The sequence below is a fragment of the Thermobia domestica genome, chromosome 13 (assembly GCF_964235325.1).
Source record: "Thermobia domestica chromosome 13, izTheDome1.hap1.1, whole genome shotgun sequence".
Classification (NCBI taxonomy): Eukaryota; Metazoa; Arthropoda; class Insecta; order Zygentoma; family Lepismatidae; genus Thermobia; species Thermobia domestica.
In genome coordinates, this window is record NC_137466.1 from 30,161,980 (window position 1) to 30,184,895 (window position 22,916).

Sequence of the window (22,916 nt, forward strand, 5' to 3'; positions counted from 1 at the left end):
CCATAAATTCACTTGTTCTGAGATAAAACCAAGGGCACCTAAAATCAGAGAAGAGCGTTCTACCACTGAGCCACTGTACCCAATATTATAATATTGTAAAGGTAAAACCACACACAATAGATATATCTTGAACGAAAGCGAGTTTTTGAACTTTTTCTTCTTTTTTGCAATACACAAAAATGAGAATGAAATGAAATATTTTAGTTTAACATCCCACGTTTCATGCCTATTACACTGTAAAAAATTTCGCCTTAAATTTACTGACCGATTACCGTCAACTCTCGCTGCCATCCGATTACCCTAAATTTTACGGACCACCGTTTTTTCATAAAAACGGCAGACTGTATATTTAAAAGCAAAATAATATTGACCGTGTTTAGAAACAAATTTGGTACCGTATATTTTACGGTAATTTACCGTAATATTTAGGGGTCGTTTTTTTTAAAAAAAAAGCACAGGTGTGTTATTACCATACAAGATTTACGGTAATAGCACACTTGTGCCCTCTTGCTAGATCCAGTAAGAATTCTTGCTGGTCAATATATATTGACCCAATTTTCATCGAATTGCTGGAAACTGTATCAGTACACACACCGGCTAGCAATAATTTTTGCTGGATGGATGCAACTAGAGTGCACACTGGTTCACTGCTGTTAAAGACTACTTAACTAAAGAAAACAAAAGTGAACGAAAGAAGCGTTGCACCTACGACGTGCATAATATCCATAAGAATAAAAGTTGAAATTAATTCTTAGTTTGTAATATCGAACCCTTGTTCTGATATCATTTTGAACATACATTGCTTTTTCTTTTCAAAATTACTAATTTTGTAATGTATTGAACAAAACAGCAGAAGAGGATTCGATATTACATACAAAAAAAAATCTTGAATTTTATAGCTGAGTTTTCGCACGCTTTGAAGATGTAGTTGGAACAAACATCCATGCCCTTTTAAGATACCGGTATTCATAAATCGATATTCTGTTAGTGTTAAGACTAGCTTTATTGCATGTATTTTCGCTATGAGTACGGTACCAGTAGACTAATAGACCTCAAATATTCTAATCAGCGATTCATTCGATTAGTCGCATTATTACGGTTTCAGATAACCAAGCACGCACTCGACAACATAGCTTCTATAAGAATGACCAGAAGTACGACTAAACAAGTGTAAAACCATATGACTTCTCACAACACTGCTTACAGTATCCAGTATCCGCTATCTCAAATTAATAAATACGTGTTTGCATAATTATGTAACAGTGGCATCAATGCTTTAAAAAAAAAAGTCACCAAACTTCCAGAGTATCGAACTTTTGCATATTTAGACTATTAAACGCTCAAATGTATTAACAAGACACCAGAACAGATTATAGGTACTTAGAACAAAATTAAAGATAAAAACATTTACAGAAATATTTTTCAAATCTAACAATTTATTTATCCAGAAAAAATAATGACAGCATGGGCGGCTGATGAAAATTTTCTAGGGGTCTGAACTCCCTGGTTACTATATACCCTGATATTTTTTATTTGTATTAAGAAATTTAATACGTTTTCACTAGCTAGGGGAGCGACCCCCTGCCCCTCCTTCGGGCACACATGAGTGACAGTATACTTTTGTTTCTGTAACATGAAAAATTCCAGTTGATGCAACACAATTTATGTAATGCTGTTACGGTAAACTACGAAGCACTTTTCCTATTTTTTTTTTTTTTTTAAGTATTTCAACATTGTGATTCTAATTCTAGCTTCACAAACCACTCGTAGTTGGCTACATTATCATAAGACTTTATACATCCAGCAGCTTCTTGGTTTCGAATCATTGCACTTTGGAGTGATCTGCTTGCCACGATAGCCAACTAAAGTGTTTTTGTCACCGAACAAAGTTCAAATATTAACATGGTGCTTTCCCATACATTACCTTGCTTAATGTTGACTTTCCAGGATATCTTCAACAGTGATAGGTCTATTGTATATATCACACCAGAAAACCACACACTAAACAAACAAACAAACAAAAGAAAGAAAGAAACAAAACAAAACAAAGCACAACACATCCGAACCTACGCGCCATCATCCTCGCTTCGAACATGTGCTTTTTCTCTCCAATGCGCATGCCCGACACAAGCATCTGACAGGAAAACGGTCTCCTACCATTATTTTAGAAAAACGGTAAACCGTATATTTTTTTACGGTAGGAGGCACTTATTTTCACGGTTATTGGTTACAGTGTAGGTTAAGAGAGGAGGATGATTAAGGAAGTAAATGATGATGAAGAATTAATGAAAGGAGGAGGTGGTGGAAGGAAATGGGAGTACCCGAGAAAACCTAGGGACACGATGTTGTCTGCCACAACTTACTTGTCCGAAAATCGAACCTGGGACCTTACACACTAAAGGTAAGCGCTTTACCACTTCTTTTCTTATATGCAGTAAAGTATTATACATTGGAACACATAATCTTTTTCCAAAAAAAGGATAACATATACTGTATTATGAATAAATAATAAGGAATCAGATAACAAACAGCAGAAACATTAAAAAGAAGAAAACACTTATTAGGAATGTAAGAATTATGAGTACATCATTGTTAATTTTTCATAGACAACAGCTAAATAATTCGCGAACCGTTCCGTTTGATATTTTCAGTTACCTTCCATCGTTCTTTCAACACGTGAAAATAGTACTGTACAAGGGTTGGCGTTTAACTTTGAATCAAATATTCCATAGTTACACCACACAATCAGATTACACTACTTGCTTGTAATGAGGATAATATGAAAAAACAGGAAATAAAATCATTTGCGGGAAAATATTCTGGATCCCACAATGAAATAGAATACGCATAATATGTGCGAAGGTCAACCATATGTCGTGCACCAAATCACAACTTGAAAGCCGATGTTCTAAAGTATTGTATATATTACAATGCGAACATGTCCCAATAGACATCACCTTAATTTTCTGTAACTTTATATTAGTTGGTATGAGTCATGTACAAGTCGATACCATACATCATCATTGACATCTAGGACTGTGTTATTGATATTTTTGCAGATCATATCCCAACTATACTTAGGAAAGTTGTATTTTCGTTTAATAGTAACATTTTGTCTCTGGGGCAAAAACAGGTTGTCTAAAAAATGAAAATGTAAAGGAGATAGCTTCACAACGGTTTCTCGTCTTCCGATTTTCTTCAAACTTGGCACATATATACTGGGCCGAAAATAAATCGAACGTACTTTTTCTTTTTGGTTTTTTTTGGAAAAGAGGTTAAGGGTTGAAAAGGCCTCAATTTCAAGAAAGGGCCCCCTTGATTAAAAGGGTCAATTTAAAGAAACGATTCTCTGCCGATGCAAAGATAACTTCAAAGTAGGAAATACGGGTTTTGTGGTTTTTGCGAGAAAAGGTTTGCAGGGGCTATGGCCCCCTTCGAAATGACAAAGGACACCGCAGAGTCCTTATAGAAAATGGATTTCGGTGGAATTGCTTAAAACCATGTTATGTTGTAGATATGGTGTTTTTGAGAAAAAAGTCTCAATGAACAGAACCACAAATCACTGACCGTTTGGCCACTACAGGGCCACTTTTTTAAAAACAGGCGAAGATTTCTGGATTTCGGTAAAAATGACTAAACCCGTGATATTTTGTAGATATTGTAATGATGAGAAAAACTCTTAATGGGGATAACAATCTATCACTGATTGTTTGGCCACTACAGGGCCACTTTTTTGAAAACAGCCGAAGATAGTGATATTCTAGATTTCGATGAAAATGATTGAAACTGTGATATGTTATAGATATTCTGCTCCTGAGAAAACATTTCAACAGGCACAACCACAAATCACTGACCGTTTGGCCATTACAGGGCCACTTTTTTGAAAACAGCCGAAGATAATATTCTGGATTTTTGTAAAAATGACTGAAACTGTTATATGTTGTAGATATTGTGATCCTGATTAGAGGTCTTAATGGGGACAACCACCAATCACTGATGGTTTGGCTACTACAGGGCCACTTTAGTGAAAGCAGCCGAAGATAGTGATATTCCAGATTTCGATGAAAATGGCTGAAACTGCGATATGTTATAGATGTTCTGGTCATGAGGAAAAGTCTCAACAGGTACAACCACCAATCACTGACTGTTTGGCCACTACAGGGCCACAGTTTTGAAAACAGCAGAAGGTAACATTATTCTAGATTTCGGTGGAATTGCTTAAAACCGTTATATGTTGTAGATATTCTGATGCTGAGAAAAAGTCTGAACAATCACAACCATCCATCACTGAGCGTTTGGCCACTCTTTTAAACCAAACAAGAGGTAACTTTTTTTTTGGACTTTGGTGAAATTGCTGGAAACTATGATATGTTGTAGATGATGTGATCCTGAGAAAAACCTCAATGGCCACAACCACAAATCAGTGACCATTTGGCAACTGCGTTTTTTTAAAACAGCAGTAGGTAAGGATGCTCCGGAATTTTGGTAAATTTATATGAAACCCTGAAAAGTCCCATCCCACCACCGGAAAACTGGATGGGAAGATTAGCGGCCAACATCATTTAAACACAGACAACATTCAGATGTTCATCTTGCAGGATAAAGGAAAACCTTGGAAAGCCCTAGACAATTTTTCTCAGGGTCACGACATCTACAACATATCACAGTTTCATTCATTTACACCGAAATCAAAAATATCGTTATACCCGGCTGTTTTAAAAAACCTGGACCTGTAGTGACCAAACACTCATAATTCGATGGTTGTGTCTATTAAGACTTTTTCTCATGATGAGAAGATCTTCACCATATCTTAGTTTTACTCAATCTTATCGAAATCCAGAACATCATTATACTCGGCTGTTATCAAGAAAATAGCCATGTAATGACCAAACGATTAGTGATTTGTGGTTATGTCCATTTAGTCCTTTTCTCAGGATGACAATATCCACAATATATCACGGTTTCAGTCATTTTTACCTAAATCCAGAAGATTACTATCTTCTGTTACTTTCATAAAAGTTGCCTCCTACTGGCCAAACGGTCAGTGATAATTGGTTGTTCCCATTAAGACTTTTTCTCAAGATCACAATGTCTAGAACAGCGTTTCCCAACCGGTGTGCCGCGAATGGACCGCTGGTGTGCCGCGAGGAAATCGAAACAAAATTATTAATTCTATAGCAACCAAATTGTAAGACATAGGGAAAAAATGTAAATTCTTGTATTTCACATTACTATGAATTTCCACCATGGAAAAAATTACTGTAATTGTAATATATTATTCTACATCTATTAGTGTGTAGCAGACAGTATTTCGGCTCGTATACATTACCACGGTTAGCTGCTATGTTACGTTTTAAGTGAGAGTTATACTAACACCGAGAAATGGAAGCACTTGTACGGTATGCGTCAAGTGAACGTTCGTAGAACACTCATTCGCACGTGAATGACAGAAGAACATTTTGTTCAACAGCTGTGTTTTGACTTCGACACATCGCAAGCTGTGTGATTGGTGATCCTCGTTTTTAGTGAAAGGTTGGATACAGTTTTCGAAAAAGAAAGCGTATTTTTAACAATCTGAGTCCTATATTTCATTGCAATTGTTTTCTATTTTAAAATTAGAATAAAAAATAAGCATAATGAATTAGCATAGGGGAAAACCAGTGATCGAGCTGTCATCTCTGTGAGAAGGAGATCAGTAATCACAGAAAAAAATTACCATGGTATTTTATATTTAATAATAATAATAATAATAATAATAATAATAATAATAATAATAATAATAATAATAATAATAATAATATGAGTGTGCCGCGAGAATTCAAGTTACACCCGTAGTGTGCCGTAAGTTGAAAAAGGTTGGGAAACGCTGGTCTAGAACATATAACGGTTTTAGTCATTTTGACCGAAATCCAGAATGTCGTTATCTTCGGCTGTTTTAAAAACATTGGCTCTGTAGTGGACAAACAGTCAGTGATTTGTGGTTGTGCCTGTTGAGACTTTTTCTCAGGGACAGAACATCTGCAACATATCACAATTTCAGGCATTTTCATCGAAATCCAGAATATCGCTATGTTCAGCTACTTTCAAAAAAAGTGGCCCTGTAGTGGCCAAACAATCAGTGATTGGTGGTTATCCCCATTAAGAATTTTTCTCATCATCACAATATCTACAACATATCACGGTTTCTGTCATTTTCGCCGAAATCCAGAACATCACTATCTTCGGCTGCTTTCAAAAAAGTGGCACTGTAGTGCCCAAACGGTCAGTGATTTGTAGTTGTGCTCATTGAGACTTTTTCTCAAGAACACCATATCTACAACATAACATGGTTTTAAGCATTTCCATCGAAATCCAATTTCCATAAAGATTCTGCGGGGTCCTTTGTCATTTCGAAGGGGGCCATAGCCCCTGCAACTCCTTTCTCACAGGAACGCCGAAACCCGTATTTCCTACTTTGAAGTCATCTTTGCATCGGCAGAGTTTCGTTTCTTTAAATTGGCCCTTTTAATCAAGAGGACCCATTTTTGAACAGGGGGCCTTTGCAACCCTTAACCTCTTTTCCGAAAGAAACAAAAAAATACGTGTCGATTTATTTTCGGTTTACTATATATGTGCCAAGTTTGAAGAAAATCGAATGAGTGGAAACCGTTGTGAAGCTACCTCCTTTACATTTTCATTTTTTAGACTTAAACGTGTTTTGCCTCAAAGTCTTTATTTGTAAATCGTCTTTATCACGATACAGGCGTTAGCTTCCACATTTTTGGGGATTGCTCGTTTAGTATGAGAAGTCACTCTGCGATTTTTCATCATGACTTTGTGAAAAAAGACCTTTGTTCTGACCAGGATTTGAATCTACGTTTTGAATCTATACTACTAGTGCGCCAAGGACCCTTACCCTTACAATAAGATTTGCTACGTCTATAAGGAACCAACATCCACATTTCCTTTGAAACTTTTACAACTTTTAATTATGATAAAATTTGAACATTTAATGTGGGTTCTTTCTGATAGAAATTTAGCAGTAAAATAAGACTTATTCAATTTTTCGTTCTGACCTTTTTCTATATTTGTTTTTTTCTTTGTTCAGTTTGCATTAGTAGTGTGGAATGGAAGGTATGATCTACGCTACATGCGATGTTTATTATAATGTTTTTCAGATCTGTACGTTTAATGAACACTACCGAATTTGCAACCGAACCACGAGGAAAGACAGAATGTCTGTTAAACATTTGCCATGATCCTAGATGTGTCTCGGAGCTTTTCAGTTTCACTGAAAGGTGAGTATTCAATTTGACCACCGAGTTTGGTATTCATTTTGAAAGTGTCTTAATGTATTTTTCAAACATCCTCTATATATTTATTTGAATAGTGCTGCGAAAAATTAAAAAAAAAAAGTTATTTCTATATTACTGTTGGGTTTCTAGAAGTGGAATTTTATAATGTTAGGTTCTTTTTACTACGTTTAAGTCCAATATTTTTTCTGTGCTCCGTTTTTCTTTTTCTTCTATCTCCTTTTCTCTCTGTCTCACTTCCGTACCTGTAACAGATATCTATTGGTTTCAATTTTGCACTGAGATTTGTTTAAGTTTCTTTCTGCATCAACTTACGTATCTCGTTTCGTCTCATTTTTATTCTTTCACTTTATTAACACTAATACATGCATATTTTGAAATGAGAATTGTGCTCATGTTGTTGCTGATTTTCGTATGGGAGAGAGCAAAGGAGAAGAGAGAGGGGTTCTCTCTAGCAGACACGATTGTGGGATAAGAAGATATACATTGGATGGTTTAGCTGCAAGGTGTTATCTGTCGCTTTTTTTATGCGGAGTGTAAAGTTCTAATTCACCATGAATATAGTCAATTAGAAGTGTTTTGTAACGAAGAAATAACAACATGAACTGTGAAATCTCTTTTAACAAACTGACGAGATTTGAGAGTCGTCAAACTTTACACTTTCCGGTATAGATTATCTCTAAACCACGGTAGCCAGAATTAGCCCGAGAATGACAATCTCAGCAAAATGCAGGCGTCTTTTAGTGTGAGAGAAAAAAAGGAATTAAACTCTCATTTCTAGTTCTATTAATCATGTAGTTCTGAGTCTGTGTCAACATTACTGACAAAAATAAGGACAATGAATTATGTTTACTTTGTAGAACAGCGTATTATTACAAGAATTTCATCAGTTGTGGAAAATTATAGAGTGCATTGCTGTACTATGTAAGGTATGTGTACTGTCGCTAATTTCTGATGACAATCCGAAACAAAGGTAAAAGATAAATTACAGTAATAGTTTTCTATTAAGGGGGAAGCATAACTACTTTTATTTTAATTTTTTTGGCTTAAAATGTTTGTTTAGGTTCACCCCTTCCCCCTCAACCTTAATTATCCTCCTGAGACCGAGGGAAATTCAACTATATGAATAATGCGTATTTTAATGATAAATGTTGTATAATTTTAATGCTTATCGCCCTTTGAATAGCAAACGAAAATAGTTTGGGAACATTTTCGCACGCATGCGCAGTAATATCATGTAGAGCCATCTCTACACTCGGAAATGATTAAAACCTAGAACATAAATAGTGGGCCTTTTGCAGTCATTCGGACTTTCGATTAGTGTCATACTAAAGAGCTCGACTAACATATGTTTCCTGCAGTAGTCAGATCTTTAGTGTGACGCTAATCATACGTCAAAACTCTGCATAAGGCCTATTATTTCTTGTTGTTGTATTATCATGTGTTTTCGGAAAAGAAATTGTTCTAAATTGCAAACTTTTTACTTTTATCCTTTATATATTTTCCATACATAAATATCATGGCTGTTAATGACATATCTGAATACTAAACATATTTTTAAAACAATATTATAGTACAAAATACTATGGTCGATAGTACACTACGACATATTACTGTTTCTTGGATTGTTTCCTCATATTCATGTCTATTTTTGTTTTATTGTTACTAACCACACTTTTGTTACTACTTTACTGGTTTTGTTAAAGGTGGCGAAACAGTTTCGATTGGCCTGTACACGGAAGAATACTTGACATTTTATGCATTGCACCCTCGAAAATTGTTTGCAGCGTGGATTTTTGCAATTCGCATAATTCTTGAAATCAACAACTTCTGGAAGATGTGCTTCGTCTGCATATCTTGATGGAGAGCATGGTATTGAAATAGGTGCTTTCTGGCTTCTTTGAAGAAGATCCTAATTCATCTGAATCATCTTCTTGGTTTCCGCCATTGGCTGAATAGATTAATGTTTCAGCCAGGCAACCTTGTCGCACACATTCAATTAGTGGTCTCACTTTCCAAATATATCCTTCTCTTTCTCTTCCTCAGAAATTTCATCATCGAACACTAGTTTCAGTTTAGTTTGGAGGATCATATAGCGATCACGGGCCATATTACCTGCAATAATGGGAACGTTTGTGCCACTTGTCCAGTACGTTCTCATATTTAGACACTGAAAAGAAAATAAATACATGATTGCAGTTTGTTTTAAATTAATGCATCCCCAATCCCTGCACTGAGGCTTCCTGGATCTCATATATAAAAAAGTGTGAGATAATACTGACAATTGCGAAGGAAAAGTTTTGGCTATTTTTGAAAAGATTTGGTAATTCTACTGATAACAACTAGTGTATCTATTTCTCAGATGGCTAGTATTTTTCGCGCAGTTTAGAATCGAAATGCAAGCAGAGTCCAAGAAGCCGCACTGTGAAGAGTGAACTAGACTATCACAGCTATGAATATTCATGATTAAAATAAAGCATTGAAAAAGATCTGCCCTTCTGGTAAGCGGTTGCGTACGCTTTTAAAATATACCACTGGGAATTTTTCCTTGTCAATTGTCCTCCAAATCCCAAAAGTCTGTTGTAAAAAATCACTAGAATTCTATTATGCATCTATCTCAGTATTACTCGGAGTCTTTTTACAGCCACCTGTACATTCTTCGTCTACAATTTCATATGCGAGGTCTCATTATTTCCTACTAAGTAATTCTAAATTTGATTCAAGGATGCATAGTAGCTCGGTAGTACGGTGCTTATCTCAGTTTATGTCATTATCAAAATAAACGTCATCAGACTACAAGAAAACAAACTTACTGTATTTCGAATATTGGATATTTTTTGCCTTTACATGCATGAAAACCGAGTGTAGAGATTTCTCTACACACAAACAAATAAAGTGCTGCATACCAATAACTACAAACGAACGTAAATCCGAAATAAAACAAGGGATTTACATTCTTTCATACACCTACATACAAGGTTTGAACACACTAAATTAGATTTTAATTAGTAAACAAAATAAATTATTTGCTGACTGTGTGACTTTAAATTCTGTACTGCTGGACGCCAAATTGCCTCCTTCACAGGTGGATAAGTTTTTGTACTTTTCCTGCCATCTATGAACCAGACCAGAATTTCAACTGTAGAGAATGATATACAACCGGTTTTAACGCAGCGTAACACGAGATCGTTGAGTAAAGGAGCATGGAAATAACGTCATGTTTTGTAGAGCCATCTTTACGCCATGTATCAGGTTATGGAAATGAAAGAACACATTTAGATTTTGATTGTTGATTCAACTATATTCTACATCCTAAATTTTCGATATCGATCTTCCGTGGAGAGGGAGCAAGGTATTAGGGGACCCTAAGACTTGCGATAGATGAAGTAATAACACTTAATTTTTACAATAATGTCTTCTAATGACAATTTTTTATTACTACAAATTGCAATATAAATAAATCCACTTGCAAATTGACAATATTGTATACTGTAATTTCGTAGGGCTAAAACTTTTCTCTTCCCGAAAAATAAGAAACAAAAAAGCACCTGTCGGAAGCAAGTGCTTCGAACTTTGACCTAGAATTTATTATAACCAAGACTTTTGTTCCTCTTTCTCGGAGATTGCCATCCCTTTTGACCTTTGGGATCGATCATTGAAAAAAAAGTGCACACTTGACAGCTATATCCAGACATACTCTTGGGCAGAGTCAGAGATTTTGAAAAAGAACCAAGTTTTCAGATATTCTTCTTCTTCTTCTTCTTCTTCTTCTTCTTATTATTATTATTATTATTATTATTATTATTATTATTATTATTATTATTATTATTATTATTATTATTATTATTATTATTGTTATGGGTTTACAAGTAGGGACCCATGTCTTTATCTTGCATGGGAGGCCCGCAAGTCTGCTACGCCAATGGTGTCTTATAGTTTGTGTTTGTCTCTCTGTTTCGGGGACGCGGCAGAAGTCCTAAAATGCAGAAGTCCTAAACGGCATTGGACCTAAAATGCACAAGTCCTAAAAATTATTTCGCGGCACAAGTCCTAAATGGCAGAAGTCCTAAAGTGCAGAAGTCCTAAAGTGCAGAAGTCCTAAAATGCAGAAGTCCTAAAGTGCAGAAGTCCTGAAATGCAGAAGTCCTAAAAGGCAGAAGTCCTAAAAATCATACCGAGGCAGAAGTCCTAAAGTGCAGAAGTCCTAAAGTGCAGAAGTCCTAAAAATCTCTTGTGGCGCTACCATCGCGTCCGTAAGAAGAATACTGTGAATCTGTTAGTCAAGTTTTAGATATACTGTTTCATATTACAGAGCCTTAGTTCTTACAAGTTATTTGTATAAATACATATTCTATCGTTCTGAAATAATAAATAAATACATAAATAAATAAATGAAGCCTATTGTCCTTTCTTACTCTTTCCATGATATATTTCTATGTTGACAAAATTTTAACTTTCTACCAAATGTGATTCCCAGATCTTTCATAATGTCTGTTTTTCTCTATTTCCACACCATTGACTTCATATTAGTAACATAATATTGTGTTTTAGTTATGTACGTCATAAATTTTGCTTTCCTTGTGTTGTTTTGAAGTAAATTATTTTTACACATATATTTCTTGTACAGAAGTCTTTCTGTAGCAAATAATTGTCATATTCGTAATTAACTACTCCTGGGATACGGCTGTTTCGGTGTAGGACGTTTTGGTGCAGGGCGTTTCGGTGTACGGATTGCTCGGTGTAAGGACGTTTAGGTGTGAGGCTGGTTCGGTGTAAAAGTTCTAATGTTTACACCGAAACGTCCACTCTTCAAAATGAAAATTATTCTTTAGGGAGAAATAAATTCACGAAGTAGAATATATAAATTAATAAATAAAATAAAAATTAAATGTTTCTGTAATTGGCAAGGGTTACTTATTTATAGTGAGTCCCCTCGCTCACTCTATGTCAGAACTTCTTATATCCTCAAATGTTATAATTATTAATTAATTGGGAAAACGTTTTACGGTAATGATATATAGTAAAAAAGTGTGTGATGCATAAACATTGTGTACACCACACACACCTTATTACGGCAATAACTGTGCACAAATCGCAAAATGCTGCACAATCTTTGAAAGAAAATTTTCAAACACAGATGGTTTTTCTTCCAATAACCGCTTTTATATCATGCATATATATTAGCAAATCTAGGAAAAGAAAACTGATTATGAATCAGTGATGAGATCTTAATTATATTATTACGGAGATGTAAATTCATGTTATAGTTGTAGAGAAGGACAGTGTCAGAAAAATGTCTCAAGAAAATTTTTAACGGCCTAAAGAACACAACAAGAGGCTGAATACTACCAGTTGTTCCTGCAGAAATTGTTTCTATTATGAGTTACTCTTTTGTTCTTAAAATAGGTCAAAGTTGAATTATGACCACTCCACGAAACTAATAACAAAATGGACTTTGCATTACACGCTTGAAGAAAAATCTCTTGGAACCATGATCTCACAAGACTTGATGTTAATTTTTCCGGATTTGATGCTTTTACAAGGATATCTTCAAATTTAAAGAGGTTGTGTTGGACTATAAGACCAAATGTTCCATTGTTTTCCTACAAAACAATTAAAAGTGGTGATAACAAAACACTATTTGCAGAAATTGAAGGCTGTATGATGTAGCTACGAGTCATAGAATTTACTGACTGTACCACCCTTTCTACTGTTTGTGTCCCTGTAAACACTAGAGTACGTCCCGTCTGCATTTAAAAATTAAACCTATTGATCAGAGTTAAAAATATTTAATTTCCAATATGTGTTGCTTCACATTCGCGACAAGTGCATTGGCATTGGCTTCTAGCTTTTTGGCTATAGATTTAATCAAACGTCCTGTTAAAATAAGTACAAAAAGGGGTTTCAAATCAGTCTGCGCCTTCTCTCAGTAGCCCCTGCCAATTATAATTGTTCTTGGCTAAATGCAGAACATTTCAAACCAGAAGACTTTGTAATTGTAATCATCATATTGGATCCGCCAATTTGAATTTTGTAATTTCAACGTCAGGTTCTGAATCACCTGTCCTAAAACCTCCTTGACAGTAAGCTGGTCGTATCATTTAATCTTCTATTTTAATGATTGCTTTCTGTTTATGCTTGGAGGCCACCTCTAGCGTTCAAAGAGTGGTTTCTACCCTTAAACCCGCACCATTGCCAAAAATAAAATTAAAAAAAGTGACGATTATTTTTTGATATTCTACAAGTATGCAAAGTTTCATTCAAATCAGTAAATTACACTTCCATAAGTCTCCTTGTTAGTGCTGTTGAACAACGTTTGTGAAAATTACAAATCTGACGATGTGATTACAGTCTTAAAAGGAATTGTGTACAATTTTAGATTCTTAGTTGAGTGATTCTATGTAATTATATATTTTTTTTTCAACAAAATTCCTTTGAGTTGAGATGAGTTGATTCTGAGTTTAACGTCCCGTTCAGGAGTGAGGCTATATGAGACGTCCACATACTGATTAACGTGGAATCCGAACCACATGAGCTCTCACCGGAAATCGAACCCGGGTCTCCCACGCCAAAAATTCTTTTGAGGTATTATTCAGTTTGTATATATGTATTATTACTGTGTCTCAGGAACTTTGTACAATATATTTATTTCAATTTAGAAATAATGCTGAAAATTTTGCAGTAAATTTGATTATTATTCTATAAAACTCGCCTATGGACATCTCTGAATAGAAATTATTGTTGCGAATGGATTGGTGTTGTATTATCATCCTGTCTCAATAACAATGAGACTCAATAACAATGTTAATCAGTAAATTTACTGCGTTCTTTATGTATACAGTTGGTATTTAATGTTCACTCGTGAAATGTCTAGTGAGCTTTTATCCTAATTAAGTAAACTTTGGTGGATTTTTGTCCTACTCTTAATAAAATACGCTCCGCACAGTATATATTGCAATTCTGAATGTTTGCTTGGTTTCAGAAGTCTGGTAAAATATGCTTTTTAAACATTTTTTATTATTTATTTATTTATTTATTTATTTTTGTTTTAGGAATTTGTCTTGGGATTCTCGTATCTCCATTCGAAAGAAACGAATTTCTTAACAAATTATGTAATTAATTCTTAGAATGAAATAGGTTGTATTATGTAATTCGTGTATAAGTGCAGAACAGATAGTGATAATAACGATCTTAGTAGTACAAATATAGCTGTTACTGTTGGAATTAGATACGTTCGTAACATTATTGCCAACTAGTTGCTGCATCGTCCCAATTTCGTGTGGTGGTGGCGAATTTCAGAACTAAAGCAAGTGAATGATAAAGGCACAAGTCCTAAATGGCAGAAGTCCTAAAAGGCACAAGTCCTAAAAATCATATCGCGGCAGAAGTCCTAAACGGCAGAAGTCCTAAAAGGCAGAAGTCCTAAAGTGCAGAAGTCCTAAAATGCAGAAGTCCTAAAGTGCAGAAGTCCTAAAATGCAGAAGTCCTAAAGTGCAGAAGTCCTAAAGTGCAGAAGTCCTAAAATTTAGGTCTAGTGCCCATATTTTTAGGACTTCTGCCTTTTAGGACTTCTGCACTTTAAGACTTCTGGATGTTACCCTCTGTTTCTTGTGGATGTTTGTTGTTCTGCTATTATGCTTTTTTATTAAACCTTTACATTATGTAACCTTTTTCCTTTTCACGAGTTTGTTTTTTTGAGAAAGGAAATAAACTGTTTTTTACTGATATCTATTTCTTAGTATTCATCTTGTTTGAACTGCTTAAGTAAGGTCATTTGGTAACTTTTTATGCAATCCATTTACGTTGCAATAATAAAACCGTCATTCTTAACAACTTGTTTTATTCTCTTCTTTGCAGTTTGCCACACTGATATATTTGTAACAAAATTGAGGTTTGGTCCAATACCTTTCTAATTCTCAACCAACCAATGACTCAGATTTTTGGGTTGCTTACTGTTGCAGGAAAAGGAGAATTGCAGGTAGTAATGCACTTTTAGAGCCGTCCATGCATATTAAGTTCAATATTATTGCTGCTGGCGTGCTAGTAATGTACAAATTTATTTTTGAGTGCTAATAAGAGTCAAAAGTTCATTTATAATGTCATAATTTGTTAAAGAAACACAGAAAAAAATTATTTATAACAATTTCCTCATATACTATATATTTTGGAAAATTGACATTTCCATTTGACTGACCTGACGGTACTTCCTGTCAAAGGGACCGAAAAACATCAGGAATGACTTTTTTAATTGTCACACAAAAATATTTCATTCTGGTATAATTCAAGCAAACACACCTCAGAGGTTCATGTCTAGCTCCATTTTTCAAAATGCCGTAAATAAAGGGTTAACATTGGATACCTTGGCTGTTGTGATCGGAACGGCTGTTGTGAGTCCAAACGGCCGTTGTGATCGGAAAATTCCCACCATTTTTAGATTGATAAACACCTATTTCCAACAATTTTACTCTCTTCCATTTCTTTAAAAAAATATCTCTACTCATAATGAACTTGGCCTATGGCTAAGGTCGCCAACCGTCCGGTATTTTACCGGACAGTTCATATTTTGAACTCCTTGTCCGATTCCGTTACGTCCCCAAAACCGGACGTTAAATGTCCGGTAATTTTTCTCTTATTATTCAGATTTTTTTTCAATTCCGTGGAAAGTAAATTTAGTAGAATTTGGATTCTAAAATGAACTGCATTTGACAACCGGCTGATCACTGCCATATCGTTATTCCATTCCGCAACGAATTTGTTGTTCCGTCGTCGCATTGATGTTATCGTTTGCAAGGTAGCAGTGATACCAATTTATCTGAAGAGTATAGCTACTTACTCCAGGAGGGTGTCCGGTTTTTCCATTTCCAAAAGTTGGCAACCTTACCTATGACCCCAGACTTCTGATTTACCCAATATATTGTATTTATTATTATTATTATTATTATTATTATTATTATTATTATTATTATTATTATTATTATTATTATTATTATGTAGACTCAATATGTACTTAATATAATTCAAATTATACATTAATATCACGTAAACTTATTTAGGTAGCTTGTTTTGCTACTTAAGATCATTTCATTAATACGTTCTTTGTTTACAGTCATGATGCAATCTACAAGAAAATCAACTAATGAATTTTCAATTCTGTCATGGCTAAACCTTCAATGTAGTGTAGTTCGAGTTCAATGATCTGTTGTTTACCCTATATTTTAATGTGTTAAATTATCTATATAGTTTAGAGAGTGATGTTCAGCTGTATAAAAATAAATTATCACAGATACATTTTTCATTTGTATTTAGCGTCTTTTCTTAAGCAACATTGAACTTGTGTACTGTACAGTTGGATGCTAATAATTTATACTTTTGGTGACGTATTTATGAGTGTTTCGTAATGTAGGCAAAGAAGTTCCTCTAGAGAGAAACTGTTTCTCACTTCATTTTCTTACACTGGCTCGCCTTGTATATTTTCATCAAGATTACTAGTTTTACTATGAGATTATGGAACTGATCGCAAGTTGGCAGAAGTATGTTGATTGCCACTGTGATGATATGACAAAATAAAAAAAAAAAAGTGTGCTCTGTAGTTTAAAGTAGATGTGCTAGCAGTGTTCGTGCTTTGTGTTATAAAGGTAATCAAGAAAGTTCTGTCACTTTTCACTCACCACCTTCGAACATCGATATGTCTCCTAAGGCATACCAGGAAGATCAAATATAGTTCCCATCAGCGTCGACCACCTTCTCCCAACGTTTCGGAAGGTCATGGATTCCATCGCGATAGAACTTGGTGGGCCGTGAAGCGAAGAAGGTATCAAGTGTACTTTGCACCTCTACTATGGATTTGAACTGGCGTTCTCTAAGGTGATTGTCCAAGGAATGGAACAGGCGATAATCGGGAGTATGTCGGATGCAATAGTACAAGAGTCATTTAACTCGAGCTGGCAAAACTGCTACGATTGGAGTGTCGTGTGAGCAGAAGACAAATGACGAACATAGTGTGTTCCGTGGATGTGTACGAGTCAGTTCAACGCTGCAGCGGTCCCATATTAAGGTGTGTGTGGCGAGTAGACATTGTTAAAGTGATTATTGTGCGAAATACCCCCCTTAACGCAATGTTCACGTATGCAGAACAGCGTGTATTTATAAAATTCCAACTGGCACGAGGGCGAAATGCTAGGGCGATTCATAGATGATTAGCTGCCTATGGTAAAGCTGCTCTACCGAGTCGGACAGTGACGAGATAGGTTGCTAAATTTCAGGCGAGACTACACTCAACAGACAAAATGCACGGTGGTGGGTATATGCGAACGGCTACGGACGAAATTCGTCTTACAAGACTACGAACACTGCCTGACGGTGATCGGTGCTGGACTTGTAGTGAATTGGCGCTGGAGCTGAACATTTTTTTCCGGATCGGTGTTTCGCATGCTAACACTAGATCTTGGTATGTGGAAAATTGCAGCCAAATGGGTACCCCATGCTCTGACCGAGGTTCAAAAGTGGCATAGGTGGAAATGTGGGCGCCTACACCCTCAACGTTATAATGAGGAAGGTGATGACTTCTTGCACCACTTTATTGCAAATGACGAAACGTGGGGAAGATTCTACGAGGCTGAATTCAAACTTCAGTCGAGTGAATGCGCCACCCAGAATCTCCACGACGAAAAAAGCTTATACAAGAGCCAGGAAACCTGAAGGTGATGATGATAATGTAATACGATCACGAAAGCATTATCCTGTCACATCAGGTTCCACCGGACGTTACCGTCAATGCTGCATACTATGCTTCATACCTCAGTCACCATTTGCCATCTGCAGTGCGGCGCAAACGTCCACACCTCCTGGAGTCTGGACCAATTCTCCTACACGACAATGGCAGATGTCATACAGCCAATCCAGTACAGACTCTGTTACGACGATGAGGTAGGGAGGTACTGGAGCACCCGCCATACTCCCCTATAAGAGCCACTTCGATTTTGATATTTTCCCAAAAATGAAATAATTTCTCAGGGGAAACGTTTCAGAGACATTCCCAGCATTGCTCGTGCCTTAGGGCGCACTGTCAATACCTCTCACAACGTGGGGCTTTGACACGTATTCAACAGTTACCAGACATCTGGCGAAGGGTTCAACAGTCTGGCAGACACTACATCGAAGGACTGTAATCTTATTCAGGTGAGTGATTCACTACATTCAATTTCACAACTATGTTGCCACTTCGAGTTAAATGACACTCGTATTTTCCATCCAATGCGTAGAATGGTGCGCCGGGTCATTATTGCCACGTGGGGTTTAGAGTTGTCCTGTAACAGGAGGACCCCTTTGGGATTCAGAAGTGCTGGCTCCAGAGTTTTTTCTTGAACACGGCTCAATTGACCTTCGCTTTATCTTCATTCGCATTCAACTCACTTTGTGAGGGCCAATTGAACACAGACCTCCACAAAAAGCGACAGAACTTTCTTGATTACTTTTATATATGAATAAGCTTAACTGTTTTCATATAAAAAATAGGAGACATTACTTTTCAGCATTGCTTGATGTTGATACAAACTTTACGCGATCATATGTAGCGAGGTAAAAATTGTCAGTGCGCATGTTTGTGGAGGTAATATAGAGTATGATGGTCTGTAATCACATTGTTTAAACTGCCTTTGCTTGTTTTAAATACAGCGGGGTACAAACGAGAATAGGTTAACGTTGTAGGTCTACATCATGTACGTAAAAGTACAATTGAGATATTCAGCCTCCTGGAGCCACCCATTATTACCCATGTATTTATCACCTTCCCCTTTGAGATATATCTGCCGGCGTCCACAGTCATGGATCGTCCAATTTTGAGTAGTACATATGCTGTAAGGACTCCATTAGCTAACATAATGTGCGCACTTGACTGCAACATAATCGGTGTGAAATCAAAAGATTCATGGCGAAAGAAACCAGATGGCATTCACGATGCATGTTTCAGATATTGTGTAAGGATTTAGGGGTTTAGATCCATAAACGCCTCAAAGGAAATTTCCTGACTCTGTAAATACGCTGGAATAGGATCATAAGAGATCATCATTCACAGGTGAGTCGTACCACGGACAAAAATATCTTTACCATTGAGGAGTTCTTGAACGCCCAAACTGACCCCGTGTACATAGAATATCATCGTAAGAAATCGCTGTGCTCTCTTCAACAGTGGATCCCGCCATGAATGTGTCATGGCGTTACAAACCTCCAGTTCCGCGAACTGGAGTGAAAACGCATGCCGTGAAGTATCAGTCTGATGTTCTGACACCTGTGTTCAACCTTTCAGTCACACCCGTTTTGCTAATATCCATTGGGTCTTCCAACAGGATTCAGCTTCATTTCGTAAGTCGACTTAAACTTGGTTCCATGTTACCTAACTTATCACGGCGGACGGAGAGCCGGAAGGGAGTCCTCATGTCAACATCCTGGACTATATGATCTGTTCTCCAAATTGGAGGCCAAGGTGTCTTCGAGGTGACACTCTGACATTCCGTCACTGAAACATTTCATTGCATCAGCGTTTCCTTTAGAAGCGGTGTTTAGGGGTCTGTGTGACCGCTTGTGACGGACTGTAATGTCACTTTTTCAATGGATTGTAGCCAATAAATTTCTAACAAGAAGGTACCTATTTTCGTGTATACCACTCAGTGACATGTGCAGTCAGTCCGCGAGTTACGTCGATTCGACATACGCAAATCCATTGTTACGTAAGAAGTTCCCAGTGTAAGTAAACATTAGGAACCGTATCTACATCTAAAGTAAGAAGTACAGGGTTTTCCAAAAGTGAGGAAATACTCAAAAAATTGGGATAAAGGAAAAAATTATGGTAATAGACGGGGGGGAGACCTTTTGAGACATATCCCCATGCCATAAACGTCGGTGGACCACCGATGGACAACTAACGACATCTCGCCAACAATTGGGGTCCCATAGTCCGCGATGCCCATTCTCCGTTTTGAAAATTATACCACCAGCGTCAGGTACGCCAAAATTACTCCCCCAAAATACATTAAATCGCCTATATGCGTGATTGTTTACATTAAGATATGCCTAGAACACTTTAAAAAGTAAAAGAATAGTACCCCGAGGTGAGTATTAACCTCCAACCTTATGATTATTAGCCGCGTATTCTTCTGACTTCGCTACGGTGGCGTTGAAGAAAGCATGCTTGTAGAGGAAATCGTTGCAGTCGTTTTAATTTGGCTAATCAGAGTGCTCCTTTAACCGTGTATATTCGATGGTAACCGTTTGGGATCAGATAAAATGCATTTGCCATGTAATTTTATAACAAAATGACACGCGTCCATTTACTTTATTCCATAGTTCACCCATATTTACTTTTAATAATCGGCGACAGTTGCCATCTAAATTCATACAATTATACGCACTCTTGTAAAGATTTATCAAATGATGTAGAGGCAGGGATTACTTTTGACTCCTAGAGCTCACTTTAGGAACAATTCGTCTGAAGAAAATAATATAATAATAACCACATGCACATGTCTGGCGATAGCTCGTGTTGGTTCCTTCGCGATTCTCCGCGACGAATCGAAGAAGCGCAGACCAAAATGAAGTCCACGCTGCTACGCGGTGGTAACTTCAACACCCCGACTCAAAGTATCTGTTTTGACTCGAGTGGCGCACTAGCGGCAATCTTTCGACCGTCACTATATCGACGATCGACATTTACCGTTAAGTATGCCATTAGATGCTGACGACGTTTACGGCATGGGAATGGCACCATCGGCCGCCGTCTTGAAATCCACCATCTTGAAATGAAGGGAACTTTTTTAAATGGGAACCCTGTCGTGTGAAACATCAAATAGGACTGATATTCTTCCAGAAAGCCAATAGTGAAATGTTTTTGGCTCTACGACTAACCATTGCAAAGTTTTAACCGATTTTCTTCACTTACCTGAAGATAACACTACGGGAAATGTGCGGCTCACTGACCAATATTACATGAATTGTTCAATGTGCTGTCCCTCCTGAGCAATCGTTCAATGTACCCGCTACTGCCAGGCATCTATCACTCAGCCCAACATATCCTCAGGAATGCTGGCACACGCGTAATAATCCTGCGTTGAAGGTGGCTAATGTCCCTGATCTTGGTAGCATACCAAGGGCTTTCACGTAGCCCCACAGGTAAAAAATTCAATGGAATGGTGTCTGAGTAACGTGGTGGCCATTCCACAGATCCTGTCCGGCCTATCCATCTCTGTGGGAATTGCTCTTGTTAGAGCCAACGATCCGAGAATCGTCGTACCAGTGTGGATTGTTGTCACACTAATATCAATGATTTTGCTTGTTCACACAATACAAAAAATTGTCCTCGTTGAAGAACAGCATGTCATATGCGAGTCGGCGGCCTAGACCATCCTCGGTTAGATATTGGAATAGCTGTATCTTGTATGGGTGCCACCTAGGCACAGATACGATTCGTAGGATAAACGTATGGGATACACCACGTTCTTGAGCTAAGCGACGGGTACTGCGGGTGGGACTTTTCGCGAATGATGCTAACACAGCAGTTGATGTAGCTTCGTCAGTAGCTGTGCGAGGCCTCCCTGATTTTGGTTTGTTTTCCACCGATCCGGTTTCTTTAAATTTCACTGTAACTTTCCACACTGTACTATGGAAAATGGGTTCCGGTTCTGAGTGACGAGCGTTGAAATCGTCTGCGATCGGCCTGCTGCTTCGCTCTCCTGAGATCAACACGATCTCTATCCGCTCATTTTTTTTTTTTTTTTTTGTTAGTGCCATTCCGTGTTACACCGCCTGAAACAAACGAAAATCAGTTAAAACTTCAGAACAGTTGGTTGTAGAGCCAAAAACATTTCACCACTGGCTTTCTGGAAAAATTTTAATCCTATTAGATGTTTCACCCAATAGGGTTCCTATTTTAAAACTTCCCGCCATTTCAAGAGGGCAGATTTCAAGACGGCGACCGATAGTGCCATTATGTCTCAAAGGACTTTCCCCCTCGTCTGTTATTATCAGTTTTTTCCCCAATTCTGAACGGTTTGGATTTTATTTGGATGTTTCCACACTTTTGAACCACCTTGTGGTATTAAACTTCTAAATTGTATTTTGCGAGCGATCTAGTGACTGAGGCATGAACTACTGTTAATTTGGAATAATTTGTAAATTTTTTCTTATATTTCTTATTTGATTACGAAAATGTTTATTGCAAAAATTCGACTTTTCGTAATTTCGGACTTGTGGAAAAGAGCACCGGATTGATCTATTTACGTAAGTTGAGGGCTGTTGATATATCAAAACTTTTGTCTGTCGTTTCCCATTAAAACTTTTAAGCAAATTCTAATGATTATACACTGTTCACATTACAAACAAAGTCTGGAAAACCCTAGGTTGGGAACCGCTGGTGTACTGTGAAATGGTAAAGTATTAGAAATAATAAGTCAGGTTAAGGACGGTATAGTTTTTAATAGTTTTTTCAACCAAAATAAGTAATTACAAATTTATCGTATGTATTTTTAGGTAACATTGTGATATGACGGAAACGAAACTATTTTTTTAAACGTTAGCACCAAAATGCGCGTAATGAAACAATGCAATAGAAAATAAGTCTCAATTAATTGTGAA